The 22609-nt window shown below is 39.5% G+C and overlaps 1 long non-coding RNA gene across 2 annotated transcripts in view; it reads left to right on the forward strand.

Annotated features, from left to right (window-relative positions):
- Positions 1-288: 288 nt before the first annotated feature.
- The window catches only part of LOC125636744 (uncharacterized), a 53315-nt gene continuing 30994 nt past the window's right edge, over positions 289-22609 (forward strand). For both annotated transcript variants that reach the window (XR_007356710.2, XR_007356711.2), the window contains exons 1-2: positions 289-729; positions 1977-2092. This is a non-coding gene — a long non-coding RNA (uncharacterized LOC125636744). The remainder of the gene's footprint in view (positions 730-1976; positions 2093-22609) is intronic.

Below are 22609 nucleotides of genomic sequence, written 5' to 3' on the forward strand. Positions count from 1 at the left end.
GCTGCTGGTGGCAGCGCCTGCCTTCAGAGCTGGGTGGCTGGACAGTAGCAGCTGCTGGCCAGGAGCCCAGAGGTGTCAGGGCTATGAACTGCCAAGCCTAGAGGTGCCAGGGCTGAGCCCTGGCAAGCCCCAGCACAAATTAAGCACTGCTTACTAGATCTTAAGTTTTCACTATAGCATTAGCTATGATTGAGCTAGGATGCCACGCATTTTTCATCAGTGAATGTGAGTGGGAGTAAACATCCCAAAGTTGACAGCAAAAACCAAGTTTTTAACACAGACAGGACAGTGGATTTTCTTTTTTTTATTATGCCACCTCATTTAAAAGCAAAATCTTTTTTGTTTAATATGCCAAACTACTGTATCCATCTGTAAGGTCGTCAACATGAAGCACCATTTTGAATCCTAGCACGGTAACTTCAACACGGCCTCTCCTCCTGGCAGCGTTGCAAGACGTGACAAAATTGAAAATCTGAAGTCTTCGTATCACACTTCAAATGTCATTCTCACAACACCAGTGACTGTACAGAAAAAAGCAAAGCTGCTTCTCTTCGGATAATGTTGGTCCTAGCTAAAAAGAAAAAGCCTTTCCTGGATGCCGAGCTTGTGAAGAAGTGCACATTGAAAATACTGGAGAACCTTTTCGCTGGAAATAAAAACAAAGATGACATTGTGAACCACGTGAAGCAAGTTCTCCTGTCTGATTCCACAGCAGTGTGAAGATTGGAGGTAATTTATGAGGATTATCTGTCAGAACTGCTTTCCGATTTAAAAAAATGCCAGATACATGTCTCTTGCAGTGGACAAATCAAGTGATTTACATAATACTGCCCAGCTATTGCTGTTTGTTAGATTTTGTGATTGTGAAATTTTCAAGGAAAATGTTTGTGCTTAATACCATTAGAAACCTACCCCAGAGGAGAGATCATTTTTGAAAAGGTAAAAGGCTTTTTTGCAAAAACTGGTTTAGATCTGTAGAAAGTAAATTTGCTTGTTACAGATGGAGGTCAATCCATGACAGGGAAAGAGTGGGCTTTGCTTCATGTCTGGCAGTGATACACTTTTCATTAAAAACACTTCACTGCATCATTCACCAGACTGTCCTGTGTGGTATGTCATCTGAGGACTTGGGGGAAAAAAACAACCAGTGGGTACTGTGAGAAGATTAGTGAAATATATAAGTTTATCTTCTAGCTTACAAGGTCATCTTTTTAAAGCTCTTTTACAAGACATTTCAACCGAATACAGCGACCTGTTGCAGCACAAGGACTATTTGTTGGTTAAGTAGGGGGTGCACGTTAGAGAGATTTTTGTACGCTTCAAAAAGAAATAGCATTTCTTTCAAATCCAAGACCAACAAGGCTTGTGAGTTCCTGGAATTGATGAATGATGTTCCCTTTATGTTACAGGTAGCTTTTCTGTGCGATATTACTGGGCACTTGAATTCCCTCAATTGCAGCTCCAAGGCTGGGCAGTGTCGGGGATCTGTTTGAAAAAGTGTGTGAAAAGGAATCTTGAAATCTTTCAGACAGACTTAATGGGAAAGATATTGCACTTTCCCACATTGTGTGTTGTTCCTTCAGATGAAACTCAGAGAAAATGATGCAAGAATTCCTAAACAATCTGATCAAAAATTTTTAAAAGTGATGTGAGAATTTTAAACTTCCAAAGAATTTGCTTTTATTTGTTCATGATCCATTTGTTGTCTCTGCTGATGGACCTTGTCCTTCTAAAACAAAGAATATTCTTGATTTAATTGATGAAGGTACCTTTCAATTAGAAATTGTAAGGCTCCAGAGCTCAGATGTTTTACAGGCAAAATTCAGAGGGGTGGGATTTTGTGATTTCTAGACTCAATATGCTGACTGGTTTTAGAATAGCCAGGATCACGCCATCTATCAGATCAATGTACCTCTGTGAATCTGGGTCTTCTACCATGAATGTTACAAAAAATCAACACCACGATTGTCTGACAGGTGAGCATCTTCACCAGTGCATGCCTCTTGCCCTGGCCTCCTAGAAACCACTCTTCAAAAAGCTTGCCAGAGATCGTCAACGTCACCTCTCCCATTAGAGATTGCCACAAACACAGGTAATAATGTTGATTTACAAACTTTATTAAAAGATAGAAACATTAAAACTTATGTTGCAATCAAGGTCTTTATTTATTCGCAGCTGAAGGGGTTTTTCTTGTTTTTGTTTTTTTTTGTCAGCCTTCTGTGCAAATGGCCCACCTCTTGTCATAAAATTCTCAAATTGGCCCACAGGTAGGTCTAATTGATTATCACTGGAAAAGAATATAACAGAAATCAGCAAAACAAACTTTTATAAATTGTCTCTGCAAAGCAAGTAACTGGTATTTAGAAGACTGACAGAGCTGGCAAACCTAGCACAAAGTGGAATCCCATCCATATGTTCTTCAAAAGAGACAAAATACATCACTTTCATGAAGAATCACAATTCATTTAAATCTTAATTGCCCAGATAGTCAATCGTATGATAAATGTTTCCTTGTAATGAATTAATTAATAATTGTCTGGCTAGTTAGTTTTGTGATGATCTGTTACAAATACTGAAATATAATAACACTCTGCATAAACAGCTATTTTAAAAAACTATGCCATTGTTGCTCAAATTGCAGAGTGCTTTAGAAGCCATAAATCAAAGTTAACATAGTTTGAAGTCAAAATGATTATAATTACTCATGGTACCCACAGGTATTCCGATTCATCATAAGAAAAATACATCCACAATAAAAGGTGAAAAAAACAATATTTATTTAGTCCATTTAATTTCCATCTTGTTCCCAACTTTCTAAATTATCAGCAAAAGGTCAGATGAATTACAACTCCAGCTCTGTTCGTGACATCTAATTTACATCAGTAGTGTGCAAGATATTTTAAACAGCTACTTGCCCTGAACAATTTGATAGAACTGAATCCTGACAGCTTTTGAGCATCTGGAACTCCCTGTAACTTCACTAAGAACTGTATGTTCTATCTAGGGATGAATTTCATCCCTGCACAGAGGCCCTGCACTAGAAATCCTATTTTTAGGGTTATGTGGAATTGTAACCAGTGCTAGCGGGCTTTGTGATAGCTTCTTGATATTGTTCTGCCAATGTACTTCAGTATTGAGCTCACCTGCAAAACTCTTTCTTTTCCACTCCTGGTCATCTTTTAAACAGAGATTATCAGATGCATTATGGCTTTGGAATGTGAAAAATGGGATCAAGGTTAAGATAACCAAATTAATTCTCACTGGTAACTTGAATCCAGATCCCTAGCAATACAAGGTTATTGCAATAACTCAATGCACAACTTAGTTCTCCAATGTGTACCTTTCAAAGTTAATTACCCTTTCTCATCTACTTCATACTCCATATGCACTTTTCTATAGTTTTAAACTATACTTTACAGCAACTAAACTAATGGTGAAGAGTACAAATTTACCAAGCAGTACAAATGCTCCAGTTATCCCCAAACATCCCAAAAGCCTAAAACCCTGCTCCACTACCTAAAACTTAGGACAGGGTACTTGAAAACTGACTTATTTTTACTCTAACCCGATCTGGGTTTCAATTATGAAAAATTTGCCCAGCTATATTCAGAAGTTTATCTCCTAGACTTCTAGATTGGCCTCTGGAGGAGGGCCAGGTATGTTATTCACACAGGGTTCTCTCCCTAAACTCTTCCCACATTTTTCATATATGTATGTAGAGCATCTCAGTTCCACACATGCCCTGACCCAAACAGTACACAAATCATACAGCCACCTCCACATAATAAATAGCTTTTTTTGCTTTATAAGGTTTTCTTCCCAGTTTATTATTTGCTATTTCCTACTCCATATCTAAGCCATAATGACACTCCTGGAATTAAAATGAAAACATACCAGCTTTTCTTTAAAAATAGATTTCTATGGATTGGAGACAGCTTTTTGTTAACTCCTCTTTAATTTTCTCATACTTCTAAGGATACTTGATCCTCATTTCTGTAGATGGGCAGAAACATTTTGCCATGCTGCCATTTATTGGAGTATCTGGCTCTCCTTTGGCCTTTAGCCTGTGTGGCACCTAATTAGAGCTGAGCACTCTGGAAAAGAAAAGAAAGGCTGTACACTTTCAAGTTGAGGCCATCTTCTATTCTTGTGGCTGTGCTCTAGAAAGTTACAATTGTTAAAATTAGGATTTTCCTCCCCACTTCTAGCTGGTTTCCCATCATATCCTGTCAAAGTTCCTCCCCCACTCTGAACTCTAGGGTACAGATGTGGGGACCTGCATGAAAAACCTCCTAAGCTTATCTTTACCAGCTTAGGTCAAAAACTTCCCCAAGGTACAAAATATTACACCCGTTATCCTTGGAATGGCCGCTACCACCACCAAACAATTACTGGTTACTGGGGAAGAGCTGTTTGGACGCGTCTGTCCCCCCAAAATACTTCCCAAAACCTTGCACCCCACTTCCTGGACAAGGTTTGGTAAAAAGCCTCACCAATTTGCCTAGGTGACTACAGACCCAGACCCTTGGATCTTAAGAACAATGAACAATCCTCCCAACACTTGCACCCCCCCTTTCCTGGGAAATGTTGGATAAAAAGCCTCACCAATTTGCATAGGTGACCACAGACCCAAACCCTTGGATCTGAGAACAATGAAAAAGCATTCAGTTTTTACAAGAAGACTTTTAATAAAAAATAGAAGTAAATAGAAATAAAGAAATCCCCCCTGTGAAATCAGGATGGTAGATATCTTACAGGGTAATTAGATTCAAAAACATAGAGAACCCCTCTAGGCAAAAGCTTAAGTTACAAAAAAGATACACAGACAGAAATAGTTATTCTATTCAGCACAATTCCTTTCTCAGCCATTTAAAGAAATCATAATCTAACACATACCTAGCTAGATTACTTACTAAAAGTTCTAAGACTCCATTCCTGTTCTGTCCCTGGCAAGAGCAGCACACAGACAGACTCAAACCCTTTGTTTGTCTCCCTCCTCCCAGCTTTTGAAAGTATCTTGTCTCCTCATTGGTCATTTTGGTCAGGTGCCAGCGAGGTTACCTTTAGCTTCTTAACCCTTTACAGGTGAGAGGAGCTTTCCCCTGGCCAGGAGGGATTTCAAAGGGGTTTACCCTTCCCTTTATATTTATGACATATCCTTTTCCACAGACCTTACAGAGCATGAAAGGGAAAATGGTGCAGAACATTATTTAAATAAACCACTTACTTTTCCGTACTAATCATACATGTGTGGAAATCTAATTGGAGCCTAAATTTTGCTGATGTCAAGTCTGAGAAAGTTTAATGGTATATTTCTAAATTAAACTAAAAGACATTCTGAGTGCCCTCAGGACAATTCAGGTGCTAACAGACAAACCATAGGTTTAGTGGTTAATTTGATACCTGCACTTTTTTATCTATCAACAAGAGAAGTACCATGTTTGAATCCAGCGTTCCAAGGCAATAATAAGAAGTAAATATAGGAAAGACCTCCTATGTTATCTATTATACCCATACCCCAACAGTGCATGATTGTTCCTAACCGTATATCTTCTAAATAAATTGTCTCAAGCAAAGGGGCTGCTATCCTTTTCTTAGGAGACTGCTCAACAATGTACAGTAATAGGTGTCTCTTTTAGGAAACTTTTCCTGATGTCCAGCTTACATTTCTGTTACTTTTGCAAATCAGATTAAAGAGCGTCTCGTACATGGGTATCATCTGGGCATCTGCTGTTAGACACAAGAACCATCTCTACAACTACACATCTCTGCAACTAAGTCATGGCCTTTTCTGCTCTGAGAATACAATTTTCCTTCGTCATAATAGACTAAAATAGTTTGGTTATGGAAAATTCTATATAAAGGCTTTAGAAGTGACTAAAAACACTGTGCATGGATAACTTATGTTCCATTTTCATTTATTTGTATGACAGTAGTTATACAGAATAATTACAGAACATATTCTTGTGAGTAAATAAGCACTCTGTCATTATGGCAGACACTGTTTTTCCAGACATTTGGCACTTCCAGGACACATTATGTCCCATGCCAGGTTATTACTGAGGAGCAGCTGGAAATGTAACTGGCTAGGCCAAGACCACAGAAGACAATTCCAGGAGAGTACCTGGGAGTGTCCAGCGGCTGATATTGTAGCTGATAAAGCTGTTGCAGCATCACAGAGAAAATCAGGAAAGCATCATAGATGCCCAGCAGAGTTTCAATGGAGCTCCAACAACAGAGCAGAGCACCCAACTAAGATGAGGAAGCCAAGAGACAGGGCCAGGGAGCCCAAGAGTTCATCAGTTTGTTTTTTTTATCAAGAGATGCTTGTGAGGGAGTAATATGGAATGGAGCATGCCTAATGGTGAGAGCAGAGACTGGAAATGGGAGTGCCAGTGACTCTGTGTTACCTTAGGTAGCACATGTTGGGGTTGCCTACTTTCTAATCACACAAAATCAAACACCTTGGCTCTGCCCCTTCTCTGAGGCCCCACCCCACTCACTCCACCCCCCTCCCTCCATCGCTCGCTGTCCCCGACCCTCACTCACTCACTCATTTTCACCAGGCTGGGGAGGGTCTCTTTTCAACCAGGTGTTCCTGTTGAAAACCAGACACCTGGCAACCCTACGATTTGTAAGAGTGCTTCATCAGTCACCAGGGAATCTAAGGTCAGCAGGCTCACATTAGGCCAGGATGAATCCACCTCCCATCTCTGACACCTGCTAAGATTAGAGCTGCTACTGCTTCCAAACCTTGGCAGTTGTTCTGGCCCACTTTCCATCTTTGGGATTTAGTAGGCCCAATACAGTTTATCAATACTGGGGAAAACCCCAGCACCCACTCCAAGAATCTTGGCTGGGTACTGGGGAGATCTGCAAGGGAAAGGGAGAAAGGAATCTTTCCCCAAAGCCACCGAGTGGTCGCAACCTTCATGTGCCCTCAGCACCCCCATAGAGCTGGACTCTGCACCATTCAAGGGCATATTCCTTCTGAAATGTTGCTCCTCCCCTTGTGCATGACAACTACATTGCCAAGGGATTCTCCACACCTGCAGAGTCAAGGTCAAGATTTGCGCCATGGAGAATATATAAACTGTTATAAGTAGATGTATAGAAATGTAACACTATCTTACAAGTCCTGTTCCAAAGCTAACTATCTGCCACAAGGTAAAATACTACTTATCTACCTCCCGGGGTGTAGTGCGGCTTAATAACTAAATGTTTGTAATGCAATTTGAAATTTTGAAATTCTCAGATGACAGTGCGAAGTATTATTCATTGCTATTATTCACCACACTTGTCCAGTACAGTATGTGACAGCGTCTGCTTAACATTAGCACGTGACAGCTCAGGCACCAGTTATCAGAGATTGTACCCAATATATCGGACATTGTATCCTTGTGTCCTGTGTAGTAGTCTGCATGCTTTGCTATTCTATCGATTGAATGGAGGACAAAGGTGCATTCCCTTTTGGTATGTCTCCTGTCCTCTTATTTTTCATACCGTAGACCCTAATTTTCAGTTACACACACACACACCACCCCTGAATAGAGAGGGCAATACTGTGGTTTGCTTTTGCATGATGGATGCTTAAGGATGAGATCACGGATGGACAGAGTAGGTAACAACCCCTAGGATGCAAACCATCCCAGAAGGGTCAGGAAGATGTCAGGACTATGGTTCCACTTCTGCTCTTCACCAGTCCATGGAGCTTAATTCTGTCCAGTTGTGCATATACATGAGATAATCTTTAATTACATGATCACATACCAATTTTTCCACAGGACCCCTCATTCAGAGTACAGCATGGCCCTGTTTCGGGAATGAATCGTGGAACAGTAGTGAAAGAGATTGTTGGCTGTCGGATGTGTGCTTTATTGTTGGAGAAGGTGGAAGGTGTGTAGTGAATGAGGCAGGGGATGGAAGGATGAGAAAGATAGTATCATGATTAAGTTAATCATATTCTTCCCTGCAGATTTGGCATCCACCTCTGACCCTGCCACACAGTTATTGAGTGATGCTGGGCAAGTCACTTAAACCACACTTTCATAGGTGGTCACTGATTGTGTGTTCCTTATTGTTGACTAATATATGCCAGCTCAAATATATATATATATATATATATATATATATATATTATCTGCACCATATATATATTAACATGCATTAAGCACCAACAATTAAGCACAAATACTGTAACATGGATATAGCCTAAACTGGCCTATACCATTACACAGACCTTTGACAAAAAATCCTGTTCACTTATGCTCCGTATTCCATAACACCTTGCATTTGCTGAAGTAAGCATTTGGCATAAGCAGCTAGGAAACTTGTCAAAAATCAAGATACATTAATTCTATGTTTTGGTACAAGCCAGAGAAGTACCTGCATGGACTAGAACTGGGAATGTTAGTATCCAAAACAGAGATAAGGAAGGAACAGAACAAGCTAGGAAACTGGGACAAACTGATGAGTTGGATTTTAGTGACATCGAAAGACATGTGTAACTTGTAAAATCATCATATAAATAATACCAACTGAAATGTGTAACTTTGAGAGCACACCTTCTGTGTAAGGTGAATATAACATCACTGCATGGGACAGCTTCCCAGAGACTGACATCATAGAGAACCTTTTCCCTGTACTATACTATTATTGGCTTAGAGCAATAAACATATAGAACAACAAGACAACAAACCATTGACTAGCTCCATCCTGTTGTACTGAATGAGGCAGTGGTGCTGGGAAAAATAGTATGTGATCATGTAATTTAAGATTGTATCATGCATACACACAACATTTGCTAACTCATGAGTGCTTGAATTTGAAGACTTAACAATGTTTCTTTAATGTAGTTTTGTGTGTATCTATAAATTCAAGGCAAAACTGAGCTGAGATGGTATGTCTACACTGCAATTAGACACCTATGGCTGTCCCGTGCCAGCTGACTCAGGCTTAGGGGCTGTTTAATTGCAGTGTAACATTCTGGCTTGGGCTGCAGCCCAAGCTCGAGGACCCTCCCCTCTCACAAGGTCCTAGAGTTCAGGCTTCAGCCTGAGCATCTTCACTGCAATTAAATGGCCCCTTAGCCCAAGCCCGGGACCCCAAGTCACCTGGCATGGGCCAGCCATGGGTTTTTAACTGCAATGCAGACATACCCAGAAAGTGCAAAATATTCAATGTATGCGGGACTGTTTGAGTTTTCTTTATTTTCTTTATTGCAAGATCCATCTTTATAGTTTCAAAGCGTTGGTATAACTGGTAGTATTTAGTTAACTTATCTAACATATTGCTATCTCTTCTTGTTTCACTACTCCATAACATATGGAGGGGGCGGGGGGGGGGGAATGCTGCCCCATCTCTGCAGAAAGCATTCAAGTATTCCCTAACTTTTTATAGGATTCTTTAGTGTGAAGTTTAGGTAATTTTTTTCTCTGCCATACCATGGTAATCTGTGTCACTGCAACATCAGCCCGTGGCACGAAAGATAAGATTCTATCACAATGAGGGTTGTGGCTATCTGTGTGCCCCTGCATCTGAGAACATAATATTCAACATGCCATCATGCATCTTGATTTTATTAGTTAGTATTTGTAAAAGAAGACAAGTGCTAAGAATTAGTATCAATTGATTTGCTGGAGAAAATGTTATAAAAAAAATATGTTTTGGTTTGAAGGCTTACAGAGCACATAAACTTTGGCTGGAAAAGGTGGTAGTAAAAATGCCCATATTAAAGAAAAAACACAACAGGGAAGGGACTAGTGCCTTTAAGATGGTATTGTAAAAGTTTTATGATTGTAAAATTTAAACAGCAGTAGAGTTAAACATAGAGTGCAGTACATTTACAGAGGCATTTTCATAAGGGAAATTAGAAAAAATTGAAAGGTAATGAATATGATTCCAACTCCTCTTTAGTTAGGAAACAGCATCCTTTAATACATAGTTTAGCAGCCTTTGCAAGGATCAGAAAGGACAAGGAATAACTAATTCCCCCTTATTCTTAGCAAGGCAGTTTTACCTCTTAGTAGATAAAGGATCTGAAATACGGTAGTGAGCAATCAGCCTCTTACCAGTTCTGCCAGATGTCATTAACAAGAATTGCTGCAAAAGCCTTTTATGTGCACAAAAGCCATAAAATTCCCCTCATGCTTGATGCTGACTGTGTTTTATTTGAATAACCTTAGACAACATATTGAATTCTAGAACTTGCACTTTCGGATTGGAAATAATGAATCCAGTAGTTCCTGAATTAGGAACAAACAGGGAATTTTGTGAGAAACTTGATTTGTTTGTTACTGCAATAGCCCCACAAAGGACTAAATATGCAAAAGAAAACTAAATGTCTGCCTCTTAAATGTGTGCCTATATTTGAGAGTGCTATTACCAAAATAGTGTGTCCAGTCTGGGTGATTTCATATGATTTCACACACAGTCAAATGATTTGCAGATGCAGTTTCACTAATTGTGCACATATAGGAAAGGAGTACTTGTGGCACCTTAGAGACTAACCAATTTATTTGAGCATAAGCTTTCGTGAGCTACAGCTCACTTCATCGGATGCATACTGTGGAAAGTGTAGAAGATCTTTTATACACACAAAGCATGAAAAAATATCTCCCCCCCGCCCCACCCTACTCTCGTGCTGGCAATAGCTTATCTAAAGTGATCACTCTCCTTACAATGTGTATGATAATCAAGGTGGGCCATTTCCAGCACAAATCCAGGGTTTAACAAGAACGTCTGGGGGGGGGGGGGGGGTGGTAGGAAAAAACAAGGGGAAATAGGCTTGAATAGAGACTGAGAGTGGCTAAGTCATTATGCAAGGTAACCTATTTCCCCTTGTTTTTTCCTAACCACCCCCCCCCCAGACGTTCTTGTTAAACCCTGGATTTGTGCTGGAAATGGCCCACCTTGATTATCATACACACTGTAAGGAGAGTGATCACTTTAGATAAGCTATTGCCAGCAGGAGAGTAGGTGGGGGGAGGTATTTTTTCATGCTTTGTGTGTATAAAAGATCTTCTACACTTTCCACAGTATGCATCCGATGAAGTGAGCTGTAGCTCACGAAAGCTTATGCTCAAATAAATTGGTTAGTCTCTAAGGTGCCACAAGCACTCCTTTTCTTTTTGTGAATACAGCCTAACATGGCTGTTACTCTGAAACCTGTGCACATATTGGTAGACACAGTGACAGGCACCTCTTTGCTCATGGATCTGAAATATTCTTCTAAAAAATTGACCCAAAGTGTTGAGATGTTAATGTCAACCACCATTACCTGATTGTTGCTGTTATTGCATGGGGGTGGGAGGGAGAAGAGTAATAGACAATCTTTGACTCTAACATCAATAACTTTTTATTAACGGGATACTGAAAAGGCTAATTCATTTGGTAAAACAGTTGTTCTGACATCTCTTATTGGATTCCCCACAATCACCTTTATGTGTTAGTCTCCTTAGGCTAGCTGAGTTTTTGGCAGGAAATAATTTGAAATTTACATGTATTTTTTTCAGAATAAGATTCTTGTAAATCAATATATTGCTTACTCAAGATCAGACACTTCTAGAAAAGAAAAGTATTAACAGAAAAGTGTGTAGCATGTTACATGAAATCTATGTTATATCTACAATTGTCTATAACTTTGGCATTCTGGTTCATTATTACATACATTTAATTATACAATGTTAAAAATTAGTCCACATTTCTGTAAAGATGTCCATTTTATCCATTATCTTGAATGATACACATCAGCGATTTCAACGTTCCAGTATTCAGTGCTTGGAATAAAAAGTGATTACCACTTAAGTAGAATTAATTTCTTTGCCCGAAGAGTAGGTACTATTCATCTTGCTAATGGCTTTAAAGTCCTTGGGTTAATAGGTGGAGCTCCCAAAGTAAACAAACAAGAATCTCATGAAAGGAAAAGATCTGAAATCAGGGGGTATATTTTCCCCTTAGTGTTCACTTCATCCTATGGTATTTTATGTGCGCCCATAGTGTATATAGTAGGGGTCCAGGAGCACAGGTGCAAATCAAGGATTTTTTTAACCTTACACCCATTCCTAGATTGCAAACAAATTTGGTACTTGAAAAGTGAAGTTTTGATATAGTCCGATCTACACAACAGATGCCATATGGATTGCAGCAGTGAAACTTCCTAATTCTGTCACACCAAAACACCTCAAACCAAATTCAGCAGAGACCTCATCAAGGGATGAAAGGGTATTTCAGTCTCCAAGTCTATTCAGTATTTAGCCTTTCTGCTTAAAGGCCAACAAAAGTAACAAGTACTCCCATTTTTAATTGTGGTTTTGTTTGTCCTTGTACATTAGGAACTACATCATTTCATACAGGATGACAACAAGCCACCAGCCAATGAATTTCAGTTACTGCAGGGCTGGGATGAGTTCAAACGCTTGTCTAGAGCTCTTCAGAAAAACTTTGACAGAATGCAAAAAGAAAAGGAGTACTTGTGGCACCTTAGAGATTAACAAATTTATTTGAGCTTAAGCTTTCGTGGGCTACAGACCCCTTCATCGGATGCATAGAATGGAACATATAAATATATCTACATACAGATAAGTTGGAAGTTGCCATAAAAACTGTGAGAGGCTAATTAGTTAAGATGAGCTATTATCAGCAGGAGAAAAAAACTTTTGTAGTGATAATCAAGATGGCGCATTTAGGCAGTTGACAAGAAGGCATGAGGATACTTAACTTAGGGAAATAGATTCAATATGTGTAACGACCCAGCCACTCCCAGTCTCTATTCAAACCCAAGTTAATGGTATCTAGTTTGCATATTAATTTAAGTTCAGCAGTTTCTCATTGGAGTCTTTTTTTGAAGCTTTTCTGTTGCAAAATTGCCACCGTTAAATCTTTTACTGAGTGGCCAGAGAGGTTGAAGTGTTCTCCTACCAGTTTTTGAACGTTATGATTCCTGGTGTCAGATTTGTGTCCATTTATTCTTTTGCGTAGAGACTGTCCGGTTTGGCCAATGTACATGGCAGAGGGGCATTGCTGGCACATGATGGCATATATCACATTGGTCGATGTGCAGGTGAATGAGCCCCTGATGATGTGGCTAATGTTTTCACAGAATGGTTTTCCTTTTAAGAATGCAGTTCTGCTGAAGTCAATACGCTGTGATTGTCAACAAAATGATTTGATAAACATGAAATGATTTTTCCCCTGAATATTTTCTGGGGAGAATTTTTTAATTACCAGTCTCATTCCTAATCAGAATGAGGACAAATGCTGAAATCCATCATGAAACAGAATTTCCATTCAATGCACAGTTCTACAGGTACTTTAGATCTATAGGTGAAAAGTTCCATAGCCTACTAGCATTATTTGTTTTTGTTGTATTTTTTACCCACTTTTATTGCAATAGAATCCTGATGGTGCATATTACTACTCAAAATGTCCAGATAAATCTAGCTCATCTGAATCTTCACTTTTAAGTCTCCACCTCCCACTGTGGGTAGGATGACCTCTGGTGCAATGAGACTCACTGAATCCAATTATACAGGTAGCAAAACAAAGTGAGTTTTCACAAAAAGACACAAATTTACACTCAGAATATCAGGCCCTGGCCAGCACAGAATTATCCCCTATTATACAATTACTAGTATTCTTCCAAATCTAGTCATTAACTGTTACAAAGCAACAAGACTTCCCCTGCTCTTTTTTGTACAGTATAACAATCTAACGCATCCCCCTGCCAGAAGTGTTTCATGCTATTCAGGCTAATTTTTCTCTTTCTTGATTTCAATTTTTACTCCTACTTATGCCCTTTTTACTAAACTTAAATACTTCTTCTCCTGTTCTGGCATTTGTATCCTGCCAATATTTGTAAACTGTTATGTTCCTCCACCCTCACAGTAATCCCTTACCTAAACTACACATATTGAACTCTTTCAGTCTTTCCTCATAAATCAGTCCCAGTAGTCATCTAATCTTTTTTATTAACCAGTCAATATTTCAATCATTTCTTTTTCTTTTAGTTGCTTATTTTAATATCTAATCAATCAATATATTTCTGGTAACCAGATGTACAGCAATGTTGAGAGGGACTGTGCTAAGCCCTGACATATCCTATGGTTACATGCTGCTCTGAATTTCTCTTTTTACAATCGATTACATTGCAAACTCAAGTCTAACATCCAGTCTATCACCCCTAGTGTAACCTGTTAGCATTGTTGACCTCTAGGGTTCTTCCTCAAATTCAATGTGTTCAATCAAATATTGCAATTCTCTCTCTACATGCCCATTGTTTTCTTCCATATGTATTAATTTTCATTTCTCCAAAGTGAATCTTTGCTGTCCATATTTCTAATCTCTCAAGGTTCCTTTATATTCTCTCTCTGTCTTTGCTGGTACTCGCAATTCCTCCCCATTTGTTATCATCTCTAATTTTCAGTATGTTATCTCCACCTTTCTTTTAGATCACTACGGAACATTTTTAAATAAGACTGAACTAATTCAGATCCCAGTCATTCCCCATCAGACACCCCTCCACGATACTTCATTTATCATAAACTTTTATTTATAGTCTTTTTAGTAAGGCTGCAATGTATATTATGATGTTCATATCCAAGTTGATCTAAATCAGCTTTGAGAGAAGGATTGCACACTATCAAATGCCTACTAAAATCCAACTATTGTCTATCTTCTTCTTTCCTTTCACCCACTAATATTGTAATTCTATAAAAAAAATCAGCTTTGTCTGGCAAGATCTATTCTTTATAATGCCATGTCAGGGACATATGGCCTCATTATTATTTCTTGCTCTACTTGCAATAAAGTACTTTCTTTCTTTAAAAGGAAAATGATTTGTACAACTCCGGAAAATCTCCAGCCATGCCTTAGTTAAATAGACTAAAATTTATTCCTAATATTCATTCTTTCTATAATTTAATAGCATGCTAACAATATCCAACTCCAACATTTTGCCTCAGCATATAAAAAAAAGATAAGGTGAAGGAGCTTTTAGCAGAGGATAAAAACTTTATGTGCATGAAGTCTCTAGTTAAATGCTTGTGGATGCTTATTTTGCCGTTTTTCTTCATTAAATGTGAATTATAGTACTTTAAATGCTATTTGGAAATCAGAAAGGTTTAGTTTCACTCTGCTGCTTCATATCCACAGGCAACATAAATCTATTTAAAAGCTGATTTAAGAGTGTAACTTGAAAACGCAAATTTGTGGTGATCCGATCCCTTAAATCCTTACATGCTGTATAATCAGAAGCAGGTTGTACTTCATCCAGAGAATACTTTATCTCAATGTGCTTAGAAAATATATTTATTTATTTATGAGTTGTTGTTTAAGTTTTTGTTCGGATCCCGACCAGGGCAGTCAGGACCAAGAATCAGAGCAGGGGCAAACCTAAGGCAGGGAGTAGCATGTCGTCAGGTTCCAGGCCCAGGTCGAGTCTGAGTCAGGTTTCAGGGTCTGTGTCAGGAGCCAAAGTTCAAATCAAGATGAGGTCAAAACCAGGAGTTCAGGAGCAGGGGTCATGGCATCCACAGGAGATCCACAATGTTACCTGGACATTTCCTGAAATGCCCCTTAGGTTTATATAGGGTGGAGAGCCAATCAGGAGCCATGAGGCTGCTGCCTATCCAAACCTTTGAGGTGGGACTTCCCATGTTCTGTCCACAGTGGGTCATGGGCAGTGGAGTGCAAGCTGATTATACCTGCCAGTCAGTGGCAGTATGGAGATGTTAGCTGCTTGGTAGGCCTGGGTTCTAGACCTCTGGGGCCTCAGAGTTTGCTTATTCACTGAGAAAATTGCGTTAGTTTGAAGCAGGTGGAGCTAAAGTGTTAAATTGTTATCCAAAGTCCACAACAGATGATCCTTCTAATTTGTCCTTTTGCAGCACCCTCGTCCTCTGAATCCCTGTGTCATGATACACACCTCCAAAAAAGAAAAAATTGTTTTAAGAGGGACAATTCGAAAGAATGGGACTTTAACAATTTTATAAACAGTTTTGTGTGCAGACTATCATTACTGGAAAACTGTACAGTCAGATATGATATGGCTGTCAGTAAATTTTCAATAGTCACCAACAGCAGACACGCTGAGGGAATGAAGGCCCCAATAATCCAATAGAAACACCTGGATCTGCTCCACAGATCCTGTCACAGGACTGGGACCTAATGTACCACAGTTACTTACAAACATCAGAAAAATATTGAAATAGCTGAGGAACCACTGTGTAAAAAACTGTTTTAAGTGTTGCCTTTTCAATGGCAAAAACTATATCCAATTAGCTTGATATATTAAAATCTATTTCATAGACACTGGGCACGTACATTTCTGTCAGTTCTGATGGCAAATCTGCATGCTTCATTAATGTTACATTTAAGCATAATTCATAGTACAGTAATAAGTCACAATGTTCCTAGCACATTGAAAAGCACATAAAAAGGCATCTTTAAAGATTATTTTTAGATGAATTCTGCTATTCTGAAGATAAATCTGTTAGATCAGCCTATCATTTTCCAATTTTTCTTGGGTCAAAGTAAAGATAATTCACGTGTCAATCATTTCATTTTAGAGATTACACAACAACAACATAGTAACCAATGTGGCATCCGAATTGATGGACGTGAAAAGTATTGTGTTGTATTGATAGCATTATTTTAAATGTTTCCTTGTTCTCAGTAGAGTGGCATAAAGTAATTTACTTTCCATTTGTCTATAGAAGGGAAACTGACTTTTCAGGCACAATGAACTAACAAGCAATAATTCTTTCTAGCAGCATGTCAACTTAAATGATATAAAAATTGATTTAGTTGGGGATTGGTCCTGCTTTGAGCAGGGGGTTGGACTAGATGACCTCCTGAGGTCCCTTCCAACCATGATATTCTATTATACTGTTTTTCCTAAATTTATTTATGAAAATGTTCCTCATCTGTTGACCAATAATAGAATATTTTACTAGGTACTTCATTTTGGTAAAATAACAGAGAGGTGGTTTTCTATGATCCAATCATTTTCTATCGTATTTTGAATAGACACAATCTAAGGACAATTCCTCACATTTTCAATGGCTTCACTTTAAGAAATTTGTGTCCTAGAATTGTGCATTCAGTTCTATAAACCTCAGTACCAGAAAGTGGTTAATAAACTGGAGGGAATTCAGAAAAAAAGCAACATCAGCAACTTAATAACCAGAACAATTGACTCATTAGGAAATATTAAAACAATTAAATATGTTAGGGTGAAAAAAGGGGGAAATGAAAGCCCACTGCAAGGATATGAAGAAGAATTATTTAGGGCAGGGGTTCCCAAACTTGGTTCGCGGCTTGTTCAGTGTAAGCCCCTGACGGGCCGTGAGACGCTTTGTTTACCTGAGTGTCCGCAGGTACGGCCACTCGTAGCTCCCAGTGGCTAAAGTTCGCTATTCCCAGACAATGGGAGCTGCGGGAAGCAGCAGCCAGCACATCCCTGCAGCCCACGCCACTTCCCGCAGCTCCCATTGGCCAGGAAGAGTGAACCACAGCCATTGGGAGCTGAGGGTGGCCGTGCCCGTGGATGGTCAATGTAAACAAACCAGAGTATATGGATTTAAGCTTTCTTTTAATGTGTGTATGTAAATATAAATAAATACTGCAACGAGCAATTCTACACTGTCAATAAGCTGGACTAAATTTCTGTGGGCCACTAGTGATTCGTGGACAGCAGTTTGAGAACCACATGCCTAGATAACCTATTAGCTCTTTTCTATCTCATATGTATCTTATTTTTAACTCAGCCCCATTGTGATTATGTATAGCCAAAGTCTAATAACTCTTGGTTGGGTTATTCAATAAATGGTTGAATACCATACTACATGGTGACACGTTCTATTTTATTACTAATATAGGATTTCCCTACTATTTCAAACAATCTGTCCAATTTGATGTGGTAGCTTCTCTCCAACAGAAACCAATGCCTGATGTTGCAGGGGAAGGTGATAATCCCTGTAAATGCACTTACCATAATTCGGTTTGTAAGGAGGAAATTTTGTTAATCCAGTAACATGCCTAGATCATTGCCTGCAGCTGGAGTATCAATTGTTATGCTTACTGCTAAAAGCAGCTAGAAAGGCCTTTCTGAAACATTAACACAACTAACAGGCCAGGAGGGGAGGGGGGAAGTGAATGATCACAAGGAATAAACATGACCCTGTGCCCTCCTCACTTGAGCTTTTTGTTGAAGCATGCAGTTGTACAAGATGGAAAGTCTGGAAATAGTTATTTCACTATTGCTGTGTGAGATACAGCTGGTTAACTGATGGAAAATTCCACACATCAGGCAGGAAAATGCCACACTTAACTTAGCTTCTGTTCAGCTGTTGTTGTTTGTGTGTGTTTGTTTTTGATGACCAAGCTATGACCAAGCTATGTAATACTAACAAATTGGGTATAAAAAGAGGAAGAAATCTGAGCTCAATGGACACCTCTCAAGTTCCCCTGCAGACAGAAGGCTGCCCACTGGACATCTACAGTTAACCATTCGAGACCTCCTCAAGACCCTGGGCAAATATGAATCTGGGGGTAATTTGGGATGCTTTACTAACCTGTTGCAGATATATGTAAGTGCTGGAGATTAAATAAAGTAAAATCTTTGAGTGAAAGCACTTTTGTTTACCTGCTTGCATCAACTATCTGCAAGGATATGAAGAAGAATTATTTAGGGCAGAATTATTTATTATCTATCAGCTGGACAGCCATGTCCCCATTGATTTATTTCCTGCCACCACCTCGCAAAAAGTAAAGTTACCAAGAGCTTTGGGTTCAGCAAAACCCCGGCTGACAAGTTCTCTACATGAAGGATAAATTTCCTTCATGGCCCTTATGGAAATCAGCTGATGTCCTGAATCATGATATGTAACTACTCCTATCTTAGGCCCTGATCCAGCAAAGCACTTAAGCATGTGCTTAATGTTAACCATGAGTTTAAGAGATTTGCTAGATGCATAACCACAAATCTTAGTCATCTGATGCAAGTGGCACTTCCAGTTGCCATTGTTTCCTATATAAGCAATGGTTTCTGATTTTTGTCAGGGACATATAATAGAATGCAAAAATCACACATATTAAGAGAGTATCTGTGAAGACACAATGAGATAAGTCAAGCTTCGAGTTGGAACTTGCACTGTGAATTTCCTTGCTTTCTTTTTGTATATTAAGTTTCAACATTAATTGAAAAAATTAAACTATTTTTATTCATAGGGTTTCACAATAATCATTATTATAATTCATTGAATGTTTTTAATGGACACTATAATACAAATCTATGAATCATGGGTCAGAGAGCATAACTAATATTTCTGTGTACTCTGGGTAACCATTAATCTGTGAATTATTGATATTATACTGCTTTGATTGATGGGAGTTTTTGTTCTAGAAAAAAAACATTATTTTACTCTATTGTTCTTGATTCTGAACAGAGTAGGAATGGAGTATTTTATGTCTGAGCCAGAGAAGCACGTTATAACTTGATCCTTCATCTAGGAGAATGCTGCTGCACAGCCACAAAGTTTTTGGACCACACACAAAGAAGAAAGCAGTTATCAAAGTGGGTCATTTGTATGTTTAATACTACTGTTAAATCAATATCTCATCAAATGTGTTCATTTAATTCTATGACTTCACTTCTTTAACTAGCCCTATGCTCTTGAGGGTAGGGGAACAGACACGCAAGGATTTTAAGATTTACTTCCATGCAGTCAACAGAACTATGGCTAGTATTCAACCTTACTAAAGCTTATGCCCACTCATTTGCATTGGAGCACAGCAACTTATTACTCACTTACTTACAACTTACTACTCCTCCTGAAGGTCGAAACAACAGACTGGACTTCTACATAGAGTGCTTCCACCGATGTGCACGGGGTGAAATTGTGGAAAAGCAGCATCACTTGCCCCATAACCTCAGCCGTGCAGAACACAATGCCATCCACAGCCTCAGGAACAACTCTGACATCATAATCAAAAAGGCTGACAAAGGAGGTGCTGTTCTCATCATGAATAGGTCGGGATATGAACAAGAGGCTGCTAGGCAGCTCTCTAACACCACATTCTACAGGCCATTACCCTCTGATCCTACTAAGAATTACCAAAAGAAACAACACCATCTGCTCAAGAAACTCCCTGAAAAAGCACAGGAACAAATCTGCACAGACACACCCCTAGAACCCCGACCTGGGGTATTCTATCTGCTACCCAAGATCCATAAACTTGGAAATCCTGGACGCCCCATCATCTCAGGCATTGGCACCCTGACAGCAGGATTGTCTGGCTATGTAGACTCTCTCATGAGGCCCTATGCTACCAGCACTCGTAGCTATCTTCGAGGCACCATTTACTTCCTGAGGAAACTACAATCCATTGATGATCTTTCAGAAAACACCATCCTGGCCTCTATGGATGTAGACACTCTCTACACCAACATTCCACACAAAGATGGATTACAAGCCGACAGGAACAGAATCCCCGATAATGTCACGGCAAACCTGGTGGCTGAACTTTGTGACTTTGTCCTCACCCACAACTATTTCACATTTGGGGACAACGTATACCTTCAAGTCAGCGGCACCGCTATGGGTACCCGCATGGCCCCACAGTATGCCAACCTTTTTATGGCTGACTTAGAACAACGCTTCCTCAGCTCTCATCCCCTAACACCCTACTCTACTTGCACTACATTGATGACATCTTCATAATCTGGACCCATGGAAAAGAAGCCCTTGAGGAATTCCACCATGATTTCAACAATTTCCATCCCACTATCAATCTCAGCCTGGACCAGTCCACACAAGAGATCCACTTCCTGGACACTATACTGCTAATAAGCAATGGTCACATAAACTTCACCCTATACTAGAAACCTACTGACCACTATACTTACCTACGTTGCCTCCAGCTTTCATCCAGACCACACCACACGATCCATTGTCTACAGCCACGCTCTAAGATACAACTGCATTTGCTCCAATCCCTCAGACAGAGACAAACACCTACAAGATCTCTATCAAGCATTCTTACAACTACAATACCCACCTGCGGAAGTAAAGAAACAAATTGACAGAACCAGAAGAGTACCCAGAAGTCACCTACTACAGGACAGGCCCAACAAAGAAAGTAACAGAATGCCACTAGCTGTCACCTTCAGCCCCCAACTAAAACCTCTCCAGTGCATCATCAAGGATCTACAACCTATCCTGAAGGATGATCCCTCACTCTCACAGATCTTGGGAGACAGGCCAGTCCTTGCTTACAGACAGCCCCCCAACCTGAAGCAAATACTCACCAGCAACCACACACCACACAACAAAAACATTAACCCAGGAACCTATCCTTGCAACAAAGCCCATTGCCAACTCTGTCCACATATCTATCCAAGGCACACCATCATGGGACCTAATCACATCAGCCACATCATCAGGGGCTTGTTCACCTGCACATCTACCAATGTGATATATGCCATCATGTGCAGCAATGCCCCTCTGCGATGTACATTGGCCAAACCAGAGAGTCTCCACACAAAAGAATAAATGGACACAAATCAGAAGTCAAGAATTATAATATTCAAAAACCAGTCAGAGAACACTTCAACCTCCCTGGTCATTCAATTAGAGACCTAAAAGTCACAATCCTTCAACAAAAAAACTTCAAAAACAGTCTCCAGCGAGAAACTGCAGAACTGGAATTAATTTGCAAACTGGAGGCCATTAAATTAGGCTTGAATAAAGACTGGGAGTGGATGAGTCATTACACAAACTAAAAACTATTTCCCCACGCTAATTTTCCCCCCTGATAATAGTCCACCTTAATTGATGAGTCTCGTTAGAGTTGGTATTGCAACACCCATTTTTTCATGTTCTCTGTGTGTTATATATCTTCCTACTGTATTTTCCACTGCATGCATCTGATGAAGTAGGTTTTTACCCATGAAAGCTTATGCCCTAATAAATTTGTTAGTCTCTAAGGTGCCACAAGTATTCCTCGTTCTTTTTACTACTCACTATTGTGCCTATGCAGGGCCCAGGCCATTATAAATGAACAACAAGGATGTGTATTGAATTTCCTGATGAAAATAAAGTTGCTGAGCTTGTGCAGTGGACCCCATTTTAAACCTTACTACTTAGAACTGTGCAAAATATTTACTGCAAAAATGAAAACACTACTTCTTTTCAGTGAAATTGTGATGAAATTCTCAATGCAAGACCATTTTTTTCCCCACTAGTTGAGGGTTTTTCCACTGATTGGATACACAGAAGAAGTTCAAGGCAGCTTAGTGCCTTGAAAAAAAGACTGGAAAAAGGCTAATGTAGTGCCCGTCTTTATAAAAGGGAAGAAGGAGGATCCAGGGAACTACAGGCCAGTCAGCCTCACCTCAGTCCCTGGAAAAATTATGGAGCAGGTCCTCAAGGAATCAATTCTGAAGCACTTAGATGAGACAAAAGTGATCAGGAACAGTCATCATGAATTCACCAAGGGCAAGTCATGCCTGACTAATCTAATTGCCTTCTATGATGAGATAACTGGTTCTGTGGATGAGGGGAAAGCAGTGGACATGTTGTTCCTTGACTTTAGCAAAGCTTTTGACACT

The sequence above is a fragment of the Caretta caretta genome, chromosome 5, assembly GCF_965140235.1.
Source record: "Caretta caretta isolate rCarCar2 chromosome 5, rCarCar1.hap1, whole genome shotgun sequence".
Taxonomy (NCBI): domain Eukaryota; kingdom Metazoa; phylum Chordata; order Testudines; family Cheloniidae; genus Caretta; species Caretta caretta.